Here is a 23,178-nt window from a genome sequence, read left to right on the forward strand (position 1 = left end):
TTTGAATTAGAAAAAACAGGGTCCAAATTTGAAGTCCATCAAAGGCTAACTGTGGTTTTTTGAACAAGTAATGTGACTTCTCTGACCTTCAGTTTCTTCATCTGCAAAATGGGACTACACAGCTCACCCTCTTCATCCCTCAACTTTATAATTAAGATGTCATTTCTACTAAGACACCTTGACTGAGCTTTCAGACCAGTCCAGCTACCCACCCTCCCAGGACACATTCCCAGGGAACACCCTATTCACTTCTGCTTTATGACACTGATCACAATTCATTGATCAAGTAGTATGAGTCTTGATACATATCTTAATGAATAAATATCTAATTATGATTAAAGAGATATGCAGTGGATTACTTGCTTTGTGTCTCCACTACCAGTCTCAAAGTTTAATGAGATAGGAAGTTGGGCTGTTCTGCTCACTGCAGTATCCACAGCACTTGGTGTGAAGCTGGCATTTCATAAACACTGAACAAATGGCTGAACAAATGACCGATATATGTAAAGCATCTGGCACATAGTAAGTATGCAACATATGCTGCCTGTTACAATTATTTTTGGACCAGGTGCTGTAGCTGATGCCTATAATTCCAGCCACTCTGTAGGCTAAGGTGGAAGGATCACTTGAGGCCAGAAGTTCAACATCAGCCTTGCTAACATAGTAAGACTCCATCTCTAGAAAATAAAAAATAATTACCCAGGCTTTGGTGATGGATGCCTGTAGTCCCAACTACTTGGGAGGCTGAAGTGGGAGGATCACTTGAGCCCAGGGGTTTGAGGCAGCAGTGAACCATGATCATGCCAGTGTACTCCAGCCAGGGTCACAGAGTGAGATCCTGTCTCTAATTTATTAACTAAATTATTTTCAGAGAGACCAGGTGTTATACCCAAAGACACACAACAGAGCTGAGATCTGAACTTAGTCTACAGGACTTGTTTGTAATTCATTGTATATTTCTGCCTTAAAGTTTTTATATTAGGGAGGAGGATCTAGGAAGAAATGGCAGGCTGCCTCTGTCAGCTAGAATGAGCTGGAGACATGTCTGGCTCTTGCTCACCCTCAGTCTCCACTGATGTAATCCACACACATGTTCACACACGCGTGCGCACACACACACATCTGCAGACTAACATGGCTATTTGCCTTGTTCTACACTTAAGAAAATTTTGGTTGATAAACTCCTTGAAGCCAATCACCATGGTTTTGGCTTCCACTGCAAGATAGATCCATAGGAGTCCTACGATTTGTTGATGATAAACGGGTGAGCAGTAACACTGTCTGGATCCCAGGACTAGTCAAACACAATGGAGCCAAATATCTGTGATAATCTCTGGATTTTCTCACTGGCCATCATTCTGTCTGTGATTCTTGGGAAACTGGTAACTGGAGGGGCAAAGAAGGGAGGTGGAATTCATATTATTGGCTGCTTAACACATGAGGTAGGGAGTTTAGAATAAGACTAGAGGTGGATGTTTCTGGGAATGACTGGATGAGAGCTTGTGTGTCTACACTAGCATGAAAATCAAGAAATAAGAAAGTTTTCATTTTAAAAGCTTCCATTTAGTTAGCAGTTATTAGGCCCCAGATGCTATTTCCAGTGCTTTACAGACATTATCTCATTTAGTTCTCTGGACTCCAAGGGATTCAAATCATCATCATTGGTATCACTGGGGAGAAAAGTAGGCTAAGAGTGATGTGCCAAATGTTATAAACATCTGCATGAGTCAGGACCAGCATTGGAACCAGGTCTAATCAATGACTGCAGAGCGTTTCTTAGCTCATTCAACCAATATTAATTGGGCACCTTATAGGTATCATTTATTTTTTCTTTTTCCTTTTGCAAGGAATATATTACAGACGAAGGCACATGTTCTTGTGGGACTTAGATTCTGTCAGGAGGAGACAGGCCAAATCTAAGTAAATCATGTGATCTGTTAGAACAGTGATAGTGCTATGGGAAAAAAAGGGGGCAGTGCAAAAAGGAAGGAGGGTGGGTGGGAGACTGTGGGCATGGCATCTGTGATACAAGTTTGAAATTTAAATAAAATGGTCTGAACAGGTTTGATGATAAAGTCACCTTTGCAGAAAGAAGAGAAAACTTATAAGAAGGCTTTATGCTATGTTATGCTATGATCATGCTGCCTCCTTGAAATGACTGGATAGACAAGTGAGTGAATCAAACTACTATTGATTAAGCACCTACTATGTCTCAGGGACTGTGCTAAGGACTTTATCCATAATTTCTAATTGAACTCTATAAGAATAATATAGTCTTCATTTTTCAGACAAGGAAATTGAGACTCAGGAAGGATAAAAAAGATTGTCCAAGCTGGGCACAGATCGTGGCTCATGCCTGTAATCCCAGCACTTTGGGAGGCAAAGGCAGGGGTATAATTTGAAGCCAGGAGACTGAGACCAGCCTGGGTAACATAGCAAGACCCCCATCTTTACAAAAAATTAAAATATTGGCCAAGCATGGTGGCATGCACCATGCCACCATAGTTCTAGCTACTCTGGAGGCCAAGGCAGGGTAATTGCTTGAGCTCGGCAGTTTGAGGTTATAGTGAGCTATGACCGTCACTGCACCCAAGGTTGGGTACTAAGGGAGATCCTGTGTCTATAAAAATAATTTTTAAAAAACTGAGATTGCCCAAGATCAGTTAGTATGTGATAGGACCATGGTTTAAACTCCATTCCTCCAGCTGCACAGCCCCCGTTCTTTTGGCTGCCATGATGCTTTCCTTCTTTCTTGGACAGACAAAGAATATGGGGAGGCTGAAGGCTGCTGAGTGGAGATGTTCGGCCCCCAAGCCAACCCCAAAAGCATAGATTATGTTCCTTGCACCCTTGCACAAAGCCAGCCAGCCCACCCTGACTTGGATAAATCACCCTGCATCACTCCCTGAGACAAGGATGTTAAGTCTGGATGCTCATAGCTGTAGGCAGCATGGTTGACCCGCTCAGTTCTCCCCGTGTTGCATTCTGTCTTATACATCCTCAATTTTCTTTTACATTGTTTTGGCATTTCTTTCTTTAGTGGTGACAGCAGACAGATGTGGAGACGTAGCTCCTAAGAGCTATACCATTTGCAAATGTCAGAAAAATGCAAGGCTTCTGGAAGTTCATTGCCCTCAGCTCCCCAAGAGGGTTGCTCTTTCACCAAGGAATGGTGGAATCACAGGTGTTACAGGCTTAGCATCTTCCTAGTGTGCTTTGAAGGAACTGTTCATAAACTTGTTGGAGTCTCATCCTACTTGGCCAGTGTGGCTGTCATCAATGGTCTCCCCCAAGTCTAATCTCATTCCCTCATGCTGCAATTCCTCCTTCTTGCGGCCATTAAGAGCACATGATCTAAGGGGACTTGCTGAATGCAATTCTACCTAGCCTACACTTGTATTCTGTCTCCCTCCATCTTCATGAGCAGTGAATTTATAAATATATATAACAATAAAAATATTGTAAGCAAATGATATCCACTTAGAAGTCTGCAAGGAAAAGAGATGAGTTGCTTGAGTGAATTTGGTATGACATTCCTAAGACATTTAGGCATGAATGTGAAATGACATGTGTGATTTGAAAGTTAGGAGCACCACAGAAATATCCTTTGGAAATAATGAAGCAGCAGCAGTTGAGGAGAAGGATGGTAGAATCCTCTCTGGGCAGCCCAGAGTTTCACAGCCTCAGTCTTCCCTATGACCCTAAGCCAATCCCAAGGGCATAGATTTTGTTCCTTGCAACCACTGTACATACATATATTAAATACTTATATAGAATGAGGACAGCTTGTATTTGTTAAAAACAGTTTCATGTTTTGAAAGCACTGTTCATGGTCATTAATTTATTTAATCTCATTCAAGCATCAAAACAACCCAGTTAATGGGATGTGGTGATTTAAATCCCTATTTTGAAAATGAGGAAACAGAGACCACAGAAACTCAGCAACTTGTCCAAGGTCAAAGCCGGTGAATGATGAGAATATGATTCATGCCCAGGTGTCCAGAGTCAAACTCCCGTGTTTTCTCCCTGACAAGGAAAGGGTGTTTGTACCAGATTTATTTATAGGTATAGGATGTTCACACCCTACCCTACCTCTGTCTCTGTCTTGTACCTGTGTCTCTATTGTTCTCTTTCCTCTCTCTCACCTTCTTTCTCTCTGTCTCACCTTGGATTTAAATTTACTCCAGGGTGAACATGCAGAAAAGCTTTGTTATACCATGATTTCACCTACAATGTGATCCTATGACAGGGACCCCAAGAGTGACCTTGTAATGAGACCTTAATAAATTGCTCTGGGGTCCAGAGCTGGCTGCATGCCCTGGTGCCCTATAGCACATAAAATCCTCATTAGGGGAACCCTGTATGATAACATCCACGACAACATAGACTCACACAGGGGGAGAGAAGATCGAAGTTGCTTAGAGTCAAACCCCCAGATGTTTGGGGCCCTTCCTGGTCCCTCCTTTACATTCATCACACTTTGATGTATCTGCATGTCCAGTGTCTCTCTCCCCATTAGATGGAGCTACATAGGGCAGGAGCTGTATGTGCTTTGTTAACGGTTGTCCCCTCGGTCTATAGCATCATGTCAGTCATTAGGTAAGTCCTCACAAAGAGAGGGGGCACAAGTGCACGAATAAATACATGAAGTATTGATGGAATAACAGTAATTTCACGTCACTCTTCCCAGAAGCACATTTTGCAAGATTCTCATTGAAGATGCAGCTTAACCTCTTCAGGATTCTCACAGGGAAGGAGTGAGTTCCACATGAACAACCTGTTCTGGAATGAGTGGTGATAAGATGGGATGAGAGCATTTTCCCAGTGTTTCTCAAATGGTTCCAGGCAGACCCTTGGGTATTAACTCACCCCCAACACCAAAATCAAGAGCAGTTGGACCTCAAGGAAAAGGAAACTTGGGGAAACTGAGAAAAGGGGCAGCTGGGGCCTGACTTCATTCTATCAGGGTTCCCTCCCTGTGAGCCTCTGGTTATTCTATCCTGAATACAAGGCAGATATGGAGAGGTTCTGACATAGGGCCTAGAAAGTGAGGTTCCTATGAAACAACAAAAATTGAAACTAACTTCTGGCCTTGCTGGGTCTGTTATTGGAATTAATGCTCATCTTTTTTAATTTATTCAAACTGAAGACACTTTCTGGCAAGGTGTTAGATTGCCAATGAAATGTCAGCCAAGGGTTTACGAAGTCAAGGTCTGAGAAACTTGTGTCAGTTTAGGCTCTGGGTAAAAATTCACATGAGATTTAGCAGTCTTGCAGGTACATTTGTTAAATAGTCTTTTGCATGTCCTAGACTAAAACCTTGCAAGGAGCTGTATATAACGTTAACGACAAAGGCCAAATGGCCTCTTCTATCCAAAGTAAGGACAGACTGATGGATGAACTGTGGAAGGCACACTAGAGTGATCTTCTTCCCCAGTATAAGAGCAGAAAAGAACTGAACATTTTCTAAGTTTCAATTCAAACCTTGATCAAAGATCCAATCAAAATGAACCTTATCAATAACAACTTGTATGGAATATTGAATATGTACCAGGCTTCATGCTAAGCACCTTTCATTTATATTGATCAATTAGTCTTCTCAATGATTTCATGAAGTGGGTTTTATTATTTGCTCTATTTGATTGAAAATGAAAGAGAGGAACAGAAGTTCCCAAACTTCATTCAACATGACCAAGCTTGCAAACCAGCAAAGACCAGGATTAAAGCCTGGGCAGTTAGCCTCTGGAACTCTTGCCCTTATCATTGGTTAGGTAATGAATCCAACATTCAGGAATATAACCAATATGCTCATTACAGGTTTAGTTGCAGTTTCAGACTCCTTATGGTTGGCAGATAGTTAAGCCTCATAGTACAACATTTTTTCTTCTTTTAGTTCGTAGTACAAAGAGAAAGCACTAGAATAATTAACTGGAAAATTCATTCTTCAAATGCTTTGCTTTATACCAACAAATTGGACAGGTCAAGATGTCCTCCTGTCACCTGGGATTCTGAAGAAACATGTGAGTCACTATTGTATACTCTTAGCATCTGGGTGGAGAAACATCTAGGGATTATCTAGGATTCTTAACAGCCATGACAATCAGGATAAAGAACATGGTCCTTAAGAGATGCCCTAATAAGGGAATGGCAGGCCTCACCCACTCCTATGCATTTGATCTTTGCAGCAAACTTGAATCAAACTTGAACTTCATTCACAAATATGTGAAAAGATGCCCAACATCAGTAGTAAGGAAGGGGATGAAAATTAAATGACATATTTTACATAACATTTTGGCAAAAACTTCTGAGTTTTAATAATATCGATCATTGTGAGAAGCAGCTACTTCCATAGATTGCCAATGAAAACATGAATTGGAATGGCCATTTTGGAAGGAGATATGAAAGTATTAAAAATGTATACCACCTGTGAGCCAGCAATTCTAGTTCTTGGTATCTACCATCAAAAAACACTTATATTCATAAGAGTATTCACTGCAGCATCATTTATGGTGCCAAAAATAGGAAACAGTAGAAATGTAATATGTCCATACCCTGAACTATTATACAGCTCATGAAAAGGTAAATTTCTATGTACTGACAACAAATAACATTCATAAAGCATACTGTTAATTTAGAAAACCCACACAGCATTGCATCATCCTATCATACACATACACACACACACACCATTATGTAGAAAAAAAGAGTGCAGAGGTACACAAAAGACTCAAGGATGAGACTACTTCTGGGGAAGTTCTAGGGATGGAGAGAAATAGTCAAGAGAACAATCCATCATTCAATCATTCAACAAATATTATTTAGCACCTTCTTCGCCAGGCACTGATGCTACCCTGTGATGAATAGACCAAAATCCTTGGGATCATAATGCCAATATTCTAGCATTAGTATTATTGTTAAGCATGTGTATAAAACAAGAATGAATTTATATATTGCTTATAATTAAAAAGAAGTAAAAATAAAAGCTAATAATGAAATCACTTACAATTTGATATGAACAAAATGTCAAGTGATTATTTTGGATTTTAAGAGTAGTTGCAAATAGTCCCAACCATAAATGTTGTATTGGTGACTGTCACGAGGCTAGTGTAATTCCTCAAATGGTTCCCTCTGGATGGTTGGCACAGACAGGAATGCAGAGACAACCTCACGCAGTTCAAAGGCCTGCGTATAATTTTGACAATTGCTTCTATTAACATTTTGGGGGAGCATCATTAGACACAAAGTAGGAGTAAAACCTAATCCTATTATATATATATTCACAAAAGATATGTACAGGAATAATCTTAGTGGCACTATTAAGAGGCCTAATCTGAAAACTACCTAAATGTCCATCAGTGGTTGAAAAGATGAATAGTTGACTATATTCACACAAAAGAATGACATATAGCAATGAAAAGCAACGCATTAAAACTAACTAACAATGGATGAATCTCATTGACAGTGGTGAATAAAGGAAGCCTGGCTCAAGAGTAACACACTCCAATATCATTTATAGAAAGTTTAATAATAGACAAAAATAACACATGATACTAGAAGGTGGAATAGTTGTTACCCTTAGGAGGCGGCAGTAGCTTGGGTGCATTATGAAGGCTTTGTAGGGACTAGGATTGTTCTGCTTCTTAATCTGGGTGCTGGTTGCCTGGATGTATTTATGAATTGTGTTGAGTTTTACAGTTGCTACTTTTAACTTTTTAGTAGGTATATTCTACTTGCATCACAAGCTTACAAAAATAAAAGTAAAAACATAAAGCCCCAAAATCCAATATGTATTTTGGAAACTCATCTTCCTCAAATCACATGCCTTTTCTGGGTTTCAGTTTTACCATCCAAAAAATGGGAGAGAAATTTGTTAGCTGGTCACTAAGGGCTCTTCCAAATTTGTGGCTCTGTGTATCACCTCCTCCATTCCAACAATTCATTCCTGAAGCAATGAAAAAACATAGAGAATGAGGCTTGTGGAAGGCTTATAATGTCACATGTGCCCCATTTTCAAGGCATTTGTTATGAAGACACAATTAATGAGCAAGGGAAATTATATCTTTCCAGGAAAATACACAGTTAATTCTTTCCCATAGTGCTTGTGGGATAAGTGGGAGTACGTCAAACGCTGCCCCTAGCACACATCCTACGGTCATGCCAATCTAAACAGCCTGTGAGGGGAAAATCGGCAATTTAGCAGGCAGGGCTGTTCCTGGTAGGAAGGAGGCACCCACTATGCTCATGACCAACAACCTATTTGAAAAGGCACTTCCTCTCTGAGGGGAGTTGGTTCATTATTTTTCTCTTACTGCTACTGGAAGTCCTTGAATGGCAATATCACAACTTGTACCCATTCGCAACAGGAAAGTTTGACATCCGCAGATAATCTTGGCACGCGAGGAGGAAAGGTCCAGTACTGCCTGTCAGCTTCTATATAAAAACCAGGAAGATAATTTCTATAGCATATACTATGATGTAATAATCATTAAAATCAAAGTTGGCCTTCAGCCAGGGAATCTTTTCCTAGTTGTATCCAAGCCCCACTGAAATTTGCCAGGCAGGGACCCCAAGGAAATCAACTCAAGGCCCTGAACAGACTTATTGTGTTAACTCTTGGGAGAGTGAGACAGCCTCCGGTGAGTAGGGGTATTATCCTGACTGTTTAGAGAGCTGAGCCTCATGTGATGGGTTGGTTCTCACAGGAAAGCTCAAATTCGCAGCTGAAAATAACCAGACACAAAATCTGATAGGGGTTCTCAGGTCATCTAGACCAGTTCTTCTCAAATGATCAGAGGTGAAGGACTAGTTTTGTTTCATTTTCTTTGGTTATTTATTTGTAACCATTCACAAGCCAATACATTTTTTTTAATTCAAGAAAATCGCATGATTACAAATGAAATAGACAAAATATAAGCCTCATTTTTTAAAATTAGTTTCAATAGACATTATTCTGTCCAGTGGCCATAAAAGCTCAGAAATTCTCCTTGATCTAGGTGCTGGTTAAACAGATATGTTTAGTTTGCAAAAATCTGTGGAGCCGTAAGCAATGTCTGCAGGTACCCATCGTGAAACGGTGGTAGTCTGTGGATTTCAGGAGTGGTACTCGTCAGAGATCTTCATATTCTCACAAGTACACTTGTTCAGGAATAACATAATGCTCAAAGTAAGGGAAAGGGTCAGGGGACAGATATTGTAATGAAGATGGGGCTCAAGAAAAGACAATGGAAGAACAGATAGAAAAGTATTCAAAGTAATGGCAAAAATCACAATTACTTGTGTGCCAACCTAATAAGAATCTCAGAAATCAAGACTTCAGTAAGGAAGCAATTTTTGGTGATAATGAAGGAATCTGCTGTTTTCAGAAGAGTGAGGTTGAGGGACATCAGTAAATAACCATATGAATTATGGAGAATGAGGCACAAAATCTCTGCTAATTGAGTTCAGCAAATCCAGAGGCTGAACAACCGATATGCAGTACGTGAGATATTGAAGCTCTGGTTTAGGTCAGCCTGAGAACACCAGGCAGGTAATACATTACTTCTTTCCACCCATTTCCTACTCACAAATTGCAGATGGAGAACAGATTTGTACAAAATTAATTTTCTTGTTTTATCAAATACCAAATATAAAAGCTCATGTCCATATAATCACAGTTAATGACTCTTGAAAGCAAATTTGGAATTAGGGACAATTACAACAAACCCTTAGGAGAGTAAAACAATTTAAGTTATAGGAATAATTTCCCACTGAAGGCAGTTAGACTTTATTTTTTTTTTAGTATTTTTGGAAAAGGGACAAATTTAAGACAAAAAAAAAAAAAACTGAAGTTCTACAAGCATTTTAGTTTACAGTCCAAGACAGCTGTTGGGTGATATCACCCATTGTGAAAACAGCCATGCGTGGAGGGAACTGGCAGATGAAAAGCAAGAAAACTCGATATGGGGTGTGTAAACGTGCTTTCTCTGTCTCTTTTGATTTTCGTTATAGCTAGATACTCCTAGAAGTGAAGTTACATATGTGGATGTTTATATGAAGAATAAAGGACACAAGAAAGGATTCAAGACATGAAAAACGGTGGAGGAAGGTAAACATTTCAAGATTCAGATCATGTTGCTGCCCAAATTCAGAGTGTCTCTAAGGAAATAGCTAGAAGGGGTTTTCAACTCTCAGCTTCCTTCCAAGGAATAAAGAGTTTGCTGTGAGCAAAGAACATGCCAAGAAAATGCCAATTTGTGTCACACTAACATCTTTCTTAAGGCTGAACGTGGACTTCGGAAATGTGAATCTTTGGCTCTGGTGAACGGAGTCAGCCTTGAGGGTTTGAAATTAGGTTCTTCAGAAAGACAGAGGGAAATCTGAGAGATCAACTTAGACACCCACTAAGTGGAAAATGCACCCACACCAGAGACTCATTTGCAATGAGTGGCGGGGTCAACCTTTCCATGGCACCTGACGTGAACTCAGAAAAATGAAATCCCTGAAAACACGTTTGGAAATGATTTCATCGAAGACAGAGAGAGACAGCCACTGCTGGAGGGAGGAAGAGAGGACAAAAGGCAAACCAAAGTGAGACGCTGTAATCGAGAAGACTTGGCGAGAACAAATGGAAGAACATTTGAACTTTTTTTGTGGCAGACAAAACAACCTTCAAAGGCTACCTTCTTCCTAGTTGATAGGGTAAAATTGCTTCCACCAATGCATTATACATATTTAAAACTCTCCTTTCTGCATTTATAATTTTCATAGATGCAGCTTCCTGCAAATTTAAGTAATGAATGTAAGATGATGCTCCCTTGGGGGTTGTAAAGACAATCTAAGAACAAGTCATTTCGGAGTAACAAACTTCACAGCCGGGGATAATTTCCATTGCATAAGGCACTTACCCCTAAAGCTTTCATTGTTTCACTCTTAGGCAGTTATGTCATTATTTTACTTACCTCTTTGGGGAAATCACTGTTTAACAACTGAATATAAATGGGGAAATAGTCTTCTACTTTATCTTCTCCAGGATAATAGCTTCCCTCTCCCACTTCCCTACACAGAAGGATTAGTCCCAAATGGGTGATGAATTGCTCGAAACAGTCAGACAGTCCCAGAGAGAGAAATGAGAGGAAAAATAACTAGCTGATTACCAATAGGGAACAAATTAGCCACTTGAGAATTCAGTGGCTAGAATGACAAATGAGAAAATGAAAATCCTCATCAAGGGACTAGACTTGCTGATGGGTCCAAGTGCGGATGACCACTTTCCATCCCTCTCCTGCCCTGCTGTGCAATGATTTACATCTGATTGAACATTATTTTGTATTTGGGGCAGTCATTTCTAAAAGGGTGTTTGGAAAACTTTGAAGTACTTAATTATAACCAGGAGGGATGTATTTGGGGGCTGAGCAGTGAAATGGAAGATGCTCTGTGTTGGGCTTATGGAATGTTCATTTAGAGAAGAAACCCATGTCTGGTTGCTTTGGTCTGGTTTTTCATTCCATCACCCATTAAAGCAGCTTTCCAAGGTTTTCTGGACTCTGGAAGAAAATAAAAATGAGCTGAGTATTCTTGGCCAAGGGATCCACATTCAAGGCAGACTCTAGGATTTCAACATGTGGATAGACTGGGCTGTTAATCATCAATTATTAAAAATAGAAATAATTTGGGACTCCTTTGAAGGGAGGCCATTTTTGACTAGACTTCCTTTGAATCAACCTATCAAGGGAAGTTGGGTATATAATGAACAATAGACATGTTCAGTGGTGCTAAGTCATATATGCATTAAGAAATAAAGCAAGGCTATCAACCGTTAGCTTCCAAGTAGACATAGCCATATGAGTCATAGGAAATATGAGGAAAAGGGGAGGTGGAGATTTTAAGTCAGGTGATCAGAATAGGATTCAGAGAGAAAGGGAGCTAGGACTCAGGCCTGGAAGGAGGGATACAGCTATAGTAATTTCTGGGTGAGAATCACTTGAAAGAAGACTAGTACTGATTTTTTTTTTTTTTTTTAATGATTTGGTACAGAGTAGAATGGTATGTCTTGAGCAAAGTGGTTTTGAGTACAGGAGTCTAGAAAGATGGGACAGAACATAAAATTTTATATATATGAATGGGCCTTCAACACCAGGCAGAGAATTGGGTTTGACTCTAAAAGTACCAGAGGGAACATTAAGGATTCTAAGGCAGTTAGATCTGTTTTAGAAGCCTATTTCCTCATTTGACAAAAAGAATCAGCTAAACATCATTCTCTGAACTTTTCCAACAGATAAAATCAACATGTAAGATGGCCATTTTTATTCTTTTTTGGTTTGTGGGACCAGTGCTTTGGAAGATAAGAATGAACGATCACAGTGCCTGGCTCTAGGACTCAATACGTATTGTTAAATGCATGAACAGAGCTGAACTATATAGAACCAGGGTACTGTTTCCTAGAACAGATGAAGACCTGATCACCTCAGAACTCTCATGAGGTATCAGTAGAGAATTTGACAGGGACCTGAGTTAGAAGTTATGTGAACTTGGGCATGTAACTTCACCTTGCTGAGTCTACATTTCATTACCTGAAAAAGCAAAGGTGAGTTTCATGAGTGAGCTTTAATTACAGGAAGATTTTATGTGTATTTTTGGGGAAAGAGATTTCATACATGGCTTGTGTTGGATTCATAGAAGGCCATGATGCAAGATACAGTTAAGAACCACTGGATATTTCTTTTAAACTGGAAGAGTCTATGACTCTGAGATTTCAGGGATGATTTTCCTCCCTGGAAAGACAATTGGAATATCAGACCCCACAGCTCTGCCAATTTTGTTACCTTGTAGGAGGCCTGTGGCTGACTGATTTGACTGAAACGGGGAGAAGAGGATGTTGTTCCTGTCAACCCAGCCTCAGATTCCTCAGCAATTTAAGAAGCATTATTGATCTGATCAGCCACTCTAGAGTGTAACTGACCATTGAAAAAAGCAAATCATTGAAAGACACCTGCTCCTATCAGAAAATGACACTGGCAACATGTAACCTCTGACACAGCTCTTTCTGTAGAATGTTTCCTCTTTTTTCTTCCTTTCTTTAAGTGGGCATGTTCACAGTGGACTCTGTCACAAGGCTATTAGAATTACTAGTTAATGATAGGGGAAAGCATTGGGAAAGATGAGAGATACACTCCTGCTCTTAAGGCTATTCTTCAGAACAATATGCAATGATATTTTTGTTGAATGGACACACTTAGCAGTCACTCTGATTTGGAGACTTGTCAACAATGATGTAATGCTGGCCAGTTAACATGAGCAGTTAAAGAAAATGTTACAACCTAGAAGCTATTGTCAGTGTAAAACTCTGGCGCAGAAAGCTTGTCCCAGCAATTTATAATGAGGCAATACTCTTAATGATTTTTGGCTTCATGCATTAATGAACAGATTTAAAGGATAAAGGACTTACAATGTAATAAGGAAAACTCAAGAAAAGATTCGGCTCCAATCAAAATAAATTGTGTTTTTAGATTTATTTTCATAAATTCAGCTGTTTCCCTTTATTTATACCAAAAAGAAATGCATCATGCTAAGCTGATTTTTATAATTCAGAAAAAAGAATGGATATTATATTTTAATATAATATCCACAAATTGCAAATGTCAACTTAAAAGAAAAAAATCATATAAAGGCAAGAATAGAGCATCTATTCTTGCTAGGTAGAGAAAAATAATTCCTATAAAGGTCAGTAAATTCATTTCCCCTTTCTAAATAGTACCTGTTGTTTAATTGAAGAGTTGATTAGCACCATTAAAAAACCCACCTAAAATAGCAATTCTATGAATAATAGCAATGAAATATATTATGATTACCTTTGCTTTCTATTCTTTCTCCTCCCTCCCAGTCTCTTCTAAATAAATGATGCTCCTTACTCCCCATCAGGCATCCAAAACCAAGAGGAGACAATTTCTTCCAAGAATGTGCATTAAGAACTCCAGTTTACTTCATCTGTAAAGTCCTATAGGCAGTACTACCAAATAATGAGTCAAAATCACTCTATTTAGCACCTAACTATTCTAGAGTTGTCCATATCTTTATGTTCTGTCTTTTCAGCATGAAAGCAGAAACTTCTACTCTATCTGCAATTTTCTTTCTTCCACTGGCAGCAATAATTTTTAAACAGTACTTGGCATCGGCCAGGCATGGTGGCTCACGCCTGTAGTCCCAGCACTTCGGAAGGCTGAGACTGGCAGATCACAAGGTCAGGAGTTTGAGACCAGCTTGGTCAGTATGGTGAAACTCTGTCTCTACTAAAAGTAAAAAAAAAAGTTAGCCAGGCGTGGTGCTGCATGCCTGTAATCCCATCTACTTGGGAGGCTGAGGCAGAAGAACTGATTGAACCTGGGAGGCCGAGGTTGAAATGAGCTGAGATTATGCCATTGTACTCCAGCCTGGGCAACTGAGAAAAAAAAAAAGTACCTGGCATCATCCAAACCTGTCTTCCAGTGAGCATCAGAATCTTTCTGAACATAGTGATTGCTCCAAATCGCCTAGAATTGGAACAGAATAAAATCTATGGGTTAACTCTGGAGCCCAGGCCAATGGCACAACATGTGGTAGGTTGCAAATTACAAGATGTTTAGCTCAGTCTTCCATGATATCTGGCAATAGGATGTTACCAATAAAAACTCCTTAAGCTGAAAATTGGCCCAAGTTGCAGTCATTCTACATTTGCAAGTTGCGTCAGACTCTATGGTATATTCCCAGTGGGGGTCCTATGGTTTCCTAAACTGTCTAATCTCTTCCCATATCATTGCTCATGTTCTCAGGAGAGCTGGCTTAATTTGTGTTTATGATGATACTGATCTGTTTTTCTACAAATAATTATTGTTTTGGTTTTTGTTGTTAACAAACCAACCTGATCCTGCTCTGGTAGAATCTACAATAGCACTGGGGTAGGATTCTTATTACAGTGAACACCAAGGGGCAAATGGGTTATGAGGGATAAAATCTGGGCTTATCTCTATTGGAACTCTTATTGCATCTGAGGATGAGAGACCCTGACTATACAGATGGTTAACACAAACAAAAAATACACAAGGGCATTTATTAGATGTCTTTAGCCATTTAGGTTAAAACACACTTAAATTCCAAAAATCACTTTAATTTTCTGGCATTTTCATGGCAAGATTGGTTGTGCATTCATTCTATAGATGTTAATAAATCCTGCATAATTGTTAGCTGTCAAAATTTTATGCTGGTTATTCTTTGGCACCTGAAACACAGCACAATATTTTCACTGGACTCTTCCAAATTGTTTCTTTCTATTTGTGAAAATAAGTTCTCACTGCCGAAGAATTACCTCTTGAAAGTTTCATGCTACCCTTAAAGGGCTGGAGAGTGTGACTGGTTTTCAAATCTTTTTGGCTCCTGGAATGTAGGCTGAACTCTAAGGGATCTTGTGCTCTTCATTCATTCTTCATAATCATACCTCCCTCACAGGGTGGTTCTTTCCACATCACAGATAAGGAAACTAAGATTCAGAAAAGTTAACCAGTCATCCACAATGACACACCTACTGTGTGGTCAACTCAAGTTTTGTTTTTTTGTTTTTTTCCCCGAGGCAAACTCAGTCTGTCGCCCAGGCTGGAGTGCAGTGGCATGATCTCGGTTCACTGCAACCTCCACCTCCCAGGTTTAAGCGATTCTCCTGTCTCAGCATAACCCAGTAGCTGGGATTACAGGCACCCTCCACCATGCCCAACTAATTTTTTTTGTATTTTTAGTACAGACGGGGTTTCACCATATTGGGCAGGCTGGTCTCAAACTCCTGACCTCAGGTGATCCACCCACGTCGGCCTCCCAAACTGCCGGGATTACAGGTCTCAGCCAACACACCCAGCCCAACTCAAATTTATTCCATTGATTCGAACCTTTCCACCAGGGTCCTACGTGGCTGCACCTCTACAAGTCTAAACTTGGGGGGCCCCTAAAACAGTGATAGAGAGTTGGTGAGTGTGAAAGAAGGAAATGTAAGACTGTGCATCTGTAACACTGCTGTGTATGAGCGTGTGTGATGTGAGAGAAGAAATCATAGTTTCTAGGTTCAGCTCTGTTATTGTATTTCTCCGGCTTCGGGAAGTCACTGTTCACATCTTTCATTGACTCTTTAGTCAAATAAGAATTCGTAAATGTGTGAGCAGAGTAGTTCAACTGCTGCATTCTTCAGGCTGACACTGAAGGATTCTCTTGTGTGCTTATATCACAGCCTGGGAAAATGTAGTTTGGAGGTCTCCTTTTCAACATCCTACCTCTTCATCCTATCTTTAAATTTGAGGATTCCCAGAGTTCCACCCCAAATCTTCTGCTCTTCTCTAGCACTACCTTCTCTGTGGGTGATCTCACCCTTTCTTGGTTCTTGTTTAAATACCTCTGTCTGATATTAATATAGCCACTCCATCTTGCTTATGGTTGCTCTTTGCACAGTATCATTTTCTATCCTTTGGCTTGCATCCTATTCTTACCTATGAATCTAAAGTGTGTTTGCTATAGACAGCATAGAGTTGGACCTTGTTTTGTTTTTCAATTCAATTCAATTAACTCCAACTTTAAAGTGGATTCTGTAATTATTTATGTTTAATGGCATCATTGATATGGCTAGATTTACCTCCGCCACTTTACTTTTGGGTTTCTATGCCTCGATTCTTTTTTGTTCCTCTGTTTTTCCTTTAATGCTTTCCTTTATGATTAACCAATATTTTCTAGTATAACATTTTAAGTTATTTAATAATATTTCATATTTAAAGAATTGTTTTCTTAGTGTTTTCTCTTGGGCTTACAATATACATCTTACCAAAATCTACTTCATATTTACACTAACAATTCCAGTGAAACATAGAAACTTTACTCCTATTATATAACTCTATTTTCTCACCATTTTATATTATTGTTCAATATAGTAGATTTATATGCTATAAACCCAACAGTGCATCATAATAATTATCACTTTATATAATTTTATATATTTTACAGAACCTGGAAGGAGGAGGAGATCAAGTACATATTTATAGAGTTTATTATGAGGATCTTCTTAACCATTTGTAATTCACTTCATTTCTTCCTATCAAGTCAAGTCATCATTCTGGTATCATTTCCCAAAACTGCTTTGCTCACACCCACCTCCTTTGTGCTGTTGTTTTCAGATGTATTACATTTCTATATACTATAAGCCCAACAATACAGTTATATGCAAATTGTTTTATATAAACACATTTCTTTTGAAATCAGCTAGGAGAAAAAGGAGGAAGGAATGTGCAGTTGTCTCCTTCCCTTTCCTTTCCCTTCCCTTTCCCTTCCCCTTCCCCTTTCTTCTCCCTGTCCCTCTCCCCCTCTCCCCCTCTCTTCTTCTTCTTCTCTCTCTCTCTCTCTCTCTGCAACACCCCCACCCCAACAGGGTCTCTGTCGCCCAAAGTGCAATGGCATGATCTCAGCTAACTGCAAACTTCACCTCCCAGGTTGAAGTGATGCTCCTTCCTCAGCCTCCCAACTAGCTGGGATTACAGGTGTCCACCACTATGCCCAGCTAATTTTTGTATTTTTAGTAGAGATGGGATTTTACCATGTTGGCCAAGCTGCTCTCAAACTATTTGCCTGCCTGGGCCTTCCAAAATGCTAGGATTACAAGTATGAGACACCACACCCAGCCTACATTGACTTTTCAATCTTTTTTATGTGTGAGGTGAAGTTCATATAACATACAATTTAACATTTCAAAGTGTAGAATTCAATATCATTTAGTGCATTCACAATGTTTTGCAACCACCACCTTCTTTAGTTTTAAAACTTTTTTGGGCCAACATGGAGAAACCCCATCTCTAGTAAAAATACAAAAATTAGCTGTTTGTCATTGGGGGCATCTGTAATCTCAGCTACGTGGGAGGCTGAAGCAGGAAAATCACTTGAACCCAGGAGGTGGAGGTTGCAGTGAGCTGAGATCTCACCACTGCACTCCAGCCTGGGTGACAGAGCGGGACTCCATCTCAAAAAACAAAACAGAACAAAAAAAACCAAAAAACTGTAATCCCAGCACTTTAGGAAGCCAAGGTGGGAGGATTTTCTGAGCTCAGGCATTTGAAAGCAGCCTGAGAAACTTAGTAAGACTCCATCTGTACCAAAAAATTAAAATATATATTAAAATTTTTTCATCATCATGCTTCATACTCATTAAGTAATCACTTCCCATACTCACTTTCTCCCATCCCCTAGTGATCACTAATCTGAGTCTCTACAGGTTTATCTATTCTAGATATTTTATGTGAAAGGAATATACAATATATGACTATGTCTGGTTTATTTCATTAGCACAATGTTGGCATAGCTTATTTGTGTTTTAGGACATCTCACTACTTCTTTCCTTCTTTTGGCTGAATGTATATTTATTGTATGTATATATTATAATCTGTTTATCCATTTACCTATTGGACATTTGCATGGTTTATGTTTCTATAATACCTTTTGGCCATAACGAATACTGCTGTTATAAACATTTGTGTACAAGTTTCTGTGCAGATCAGTATTTTCATTTTTCTTGGATGTATACCTAGCAACAGATTCGTGGGTCATATGATAATTCTGTTTTGCTTTTTTTTTTGGGGACGGAGTTTCGCTCTTGTTACCCAGGCTGGAGTGCAATGGCGCAATCTCGGCTCACCGCAACCTCTGCCTCCTGGGTTCAGGCAATTCTCCTGCCTCAGCCTCCCGAGTAGCTGGGATTACAGGCACGCGCCACCATGCCCAGCTAATTTTTTGTATTTTTAGTAGAGACGGGGTTTCACCATGTTGACCAGGATGGTCTCGATCTCTTGACCTTGTGATCCACCCGCCTCGGCCTCCCAAAGTGCTGGGATTACAGGCTTGAGCCACTGCGCCCGGCCTCTGTTTTGCTTTTTAAGGAAACCCAACTCTTCCACAGCAGCTGGACCATTTTACATTTTGATCAGCAATATACAAGGGTTTATATTTCTCCACATCCTGCCAACATTATTTTCTGGGTTTTTTTGTTTGTTTTTATAGCCAGCCTAGTGGATGTAAAGTGGTATCTCACTGTGGTTTTTATTTATGTTTGTTTAATGACCAATGACGTTTAATATCTCCACATGTGTGTTTGGCCATTGGTGTACCTTCTTTAGAGAAATATTTATTCAAGTCCTTTGCCCATTATATTTTCTTTTGAGATAGGGTCTCACTCTGTTACCCAGGTTGGAGTTCTATGGCATGACCAAGGCTTACTGCAGCCTCAACTTTCTGGGCTTACTCAAGCCTCCTACCTCAGCCTCCAGAGTTGTTGGGACTACAAGCACAAGCCACCATGCTTGGCTAATTTTTCTATTCTTTTATTTTGTGGAGATGGGGTCTCATTATGTTGGCCAGACTTGTTTTGAACTCCTGGGCTCAAGCAATCTTCCTGCTTCAACCTCCCAAATTGCTTAGATTACAGCATGAGCCACTGCACCCTGCCCTTTGCTCATTTTTGAATTGGATCGTTTGTCTTTTTGTTTTTGAGTTGTAAGAGTTCTTTATGTATTCTGATTACTAAATAGACACTTTTCATATGTGTGATTTGCAAATATTTTCTTCCACTTTGTAGATTGTCTTTTCACTCTCTTGGTTGTGTCCTTTGATGCCCCAAAGTTTCCAATTTTTCTAAAGTCAAATTTTTCTATTTTTTCTTTTGTCACTCATGTTTTTAATGTCAAATCTAATAATCTGCTGCTGCCAAATGAGTTCATGAAGATGTATGCTTAAGCTTTACAACTCTAATAGCTTCATATTCTTTATATCCACAGTTCTTAAAATTAGTTTGTTGATCCACTTTCATATATAGTGAGATGGGGCCCAATTTCATTCTTTTCCATGTTTCCTAGCACCATTTGTTGAAGAGACTATTCTTACCCCCCATTGCATTGTGTTGGTACCTTTGTTGAAAATCAATTGACAGTAGATGTTTGGGTTTATTTCTGAACCCTTAGTTTTCTTCCATTGGCCTATATGCCTGCTGTCCTGTTTAAACCATAGTGTTTTAATTACTGTAGTTCTGTAGTAAATTTTAAAATCAGAAAGCAGAAGTTCTTCAACTTTTAAAATACTGTTTTGTCTACTTGTGGCTCCTCACATTTCCATATGAAATTAAGGATTGATATTTCCATTCCTGCAAGAAGATCATTGGAATTCTGATAGGGATGCATTGAATCTGTAGGCCACTTCGGAGAATACTGGTATGTTAACAACACTGAATCTTTCAATCCTTTAACATGAACATCTTTCCATTTTAATGAGGTCTTAATTTTATTTTTCAGCAATATTTTATAGTTTTATATATACAAGTCTTTCACCTTGTTGGATAGGTGTATTCCTAAATATTTTATATTTTTGCATACTTTCATTAAAAAGGATTTTTTCCTTTTTAAATTGTTCATTTCCAGCTTATAGAAACACAACTAATTTTTCTATGTTAAGTACATATCCCACAACTTGTTCAGATGTTGTTCTCCTGATATCAGTTAGTTCTTTATCCACAGATTCTTTCTGCTCTTTGAAAATATTAATGCCGCTAATTTAAAGCCTTTGTCTGGTATGTCCAATATTTGAGTTTCCTCATGGATTTTTCCTCTCATTTTTTCTTCCCTGTGAGTCATGCATTTCTGATTCCTTTTATGCTTTGTTCTTTTTGGTTGAAAACTGGACATTTTGAACATTGTGATGGGTAACTCTCGGAGTCAGATTATCTTCCTTTTCCGGAAGTTGCTGATGCTGTTTGTTGAGAAGTGCAGTCATCTGTTTGTTTTTTGACTTTTCCAAACTGTGTTGCAAAGACTGTATCTCTTGTCCTATATGGCACTGATATCTCTGTTCTGTTACCTCAGTAGTCAGCCAATGGCCTGACAGAAACTTTCTTGGATATTTTAACCCAATAAAGAAAGAGTAAAAAAGATGTTTTGTTCTTTTAAATTCCCCCTGACAGATACTGCCTGGAAGGCCATTTCAGTTCAAGGGGGCTGAAACAATGGTGAAATCCTGCATTAGTCCCTCAGTGATCCACCAGGCAAATCAAAACATACGACCTTTAAAAAAAAAATAGAACCCTGATCTTTGAAGCACACGGTTCTTATCTCCAACCTGAAAATAGCAAGTCACACCAGGAACATGGACTGTCATTCACACAGATACCAGTTACACCAGGGAACAAGAGATGGCAGCTGCTCCATGAAATGCTAAAATTGAAAAAAATGTACCAGCCTCTTACTTCTTCAAGCACTCCTCTGGACACTTCAAGTGTTTGACCAGGCTCTAGATTTAAAAAATAGTTAATTCTGACAATTAACTGTTTCTCAATAGTTGTTTGTTTTTTGGTTTTTTTTTTTTTCCCCAGTGGAGGGACTGATTTTTGGAGCTTCCTACTTTGTTACCTACACAAAGACATCCCTCTAGATTGTCTTTTATATCTTTACTGCTGTTCCTTGTTTTTTTGTGTGGATTCAAATTATTGTCTGATGTCACTCGGTTTTCAGCCTACAAAATTTGTGTAGCATTTCTTATAAGGCAGGTCTTCTAGAAACAAATTCCTCCAGATTTTATTTAGGGAATTATTTATTTTGCATTTCATTTTCAAAGATAATTTGGTCAATTCTTTGTTGACAGCATTTTTTTTTTTTTTTTTTTTTTTCCCTTCGGCATTTTATGTCATTTCATTTCATTGCCTTCTGGTCTCCACTGTTTGTGATCCAAAGTCAGCCACCTATCTTATTAGAGTTTCTTTGTGATAAGTGATTTGCCTTCTACTACTTTCAAGACATTCTCTTTCTCTTTGACTTACAAATATTTACTTATTATATGTCTGAGTATGCTCTATTTGTATTTATTCAACTTGGAATTTTTGAGTTTCTTGCCTACATAAATTTATTTTCATCAAATGTGGGATGTTTTTGGTCATTATTTTTTTAATGCTTTTCTACCTTCTCTGCTTTTCTTCTGGTAGTTCTATTACGTGTATGTTGACATATTTTTAATTGTGTCCCACATTCTTCTGATGCTGTGTTCATTTCATTTTTTTTTTATGTTGGGTAATCTCTATTATGTTCAGATTTGCAGATCCTTTCTTCTTCCAGCTAAAATCTACTTCTGAGCCCATCTAGTGTTTTTTAAATTTTGTTATACTTAACTCCAGAATTTCTATTTTGTTCTTTAAAAAAATAAGTTTTGTCTCTTTATTGATATTTTTTATTGGGAAAGACATTGTCCTTACATCTTCCTTTAATTCTTTAAACATGTTCTCCTTTAGTTCTTTGAACATATTTATAGTGGCTGTGTTGACATCTTTGTCTGTTAATTCCAACATCTAAGTTTCTTTAAACAGTTACTATTGACTGCTTTTTTTTTCTTTTAATGAATCGCACATTTCTCCTTCATTAAATGTTTTATAAATTTTTGTTGAAAACTGAAAATATTAGATAATATGCTGTAGCAACTCTAGATATTGATTCCAGCTCCTGTCTCCCCACCAGCCCTCTGCACTAAGGGGTTGATACTGCTACTGTTTGCCATGTCATTGATTTGTGTGTTTAATGACTTAGTTAACTAACCCTGTAAAGTATTTTTCCTTCTAGAGTGCAGCTGCAGCCTCGGATGTTCTTCCTCATATTATTTACTTTTTTTTTAACCTTTTGGCTAAATGATGTAGGATCATTCATGAATTGGCATGTAAGCCACTTATTGATCAAAAGTTACCACCTTGGCAATTAAATTTTTGCTCTTTACCACTGGCTGTATAAGTAGCTTGGAGGCTGCTCTAACAGATGAAGAAGTTTACGCTTTTTCTCCCAGCTTACCTTAATTGCTAGGGGGCAAGGTGGAGGGAGCACCAGTCCTCTGAACAGAGCTTCTGCAGCATGAGGCTTGTAGGGGAGGATGGAAAATGTTGGCAGTCCACTCCTTCCCAGATGATTCCATAATATGGGCCTGTTTACTCAAGAACTAGTAGCTTTGTTTCTTCCCCCTCTATTTACTCCTAGGAGGGTTCAGCTTTGGGCATACACACAATCTTCTAGATTGTTAAGAACACATGTGGTTTTATTTTTAAGCATAGCTTCTTAGAAGTTGCTCCTGGGTTAGAGTAGGTTACTATTCAGCCAGTGTTGAGTTTCAGTTTATCCTTAAGCCCTAGCACCA

The 23,178-nt window shown here is 38.9% G+C and overlaps 1 long non-coding RNA gene across 1 annotated transcript; it reads left to right on the forward strand.

Annotated features, from left to right (window-relative positions):
• The first annotated feature begins 2,529 nt into the window (after positions 1-2,529).
• On the forward strand, positions 2,530-14,159 carry LOC116559483. The gene is made up of 3 exons (XR_004272474.1): positions 2,530-6,020; positions 9,988-10,677; positions 12,254-14,159. It is a non-coding gene; the product is annotated as an uncharacterized LOC116559483 (long non-coding RNA).
• Positions 14,160-23,178: the final 9,019 nt, after the last annotated feature.

This window comes from Sapajus apella, unplaced genomic scaffold (genome assembly GCF_009761245.1).
Source record: "Sapajus apella isolate SASKATOON/1434 unplaced genomic scaffold, GSC_monkey_1.0 scaffold23, whole genome shotgun sequence".
NCBI lineage: Eukaryota > Metazoa > Chordata > Mammalia > Primates > Cebidae > Sapajus > Sapajus apella.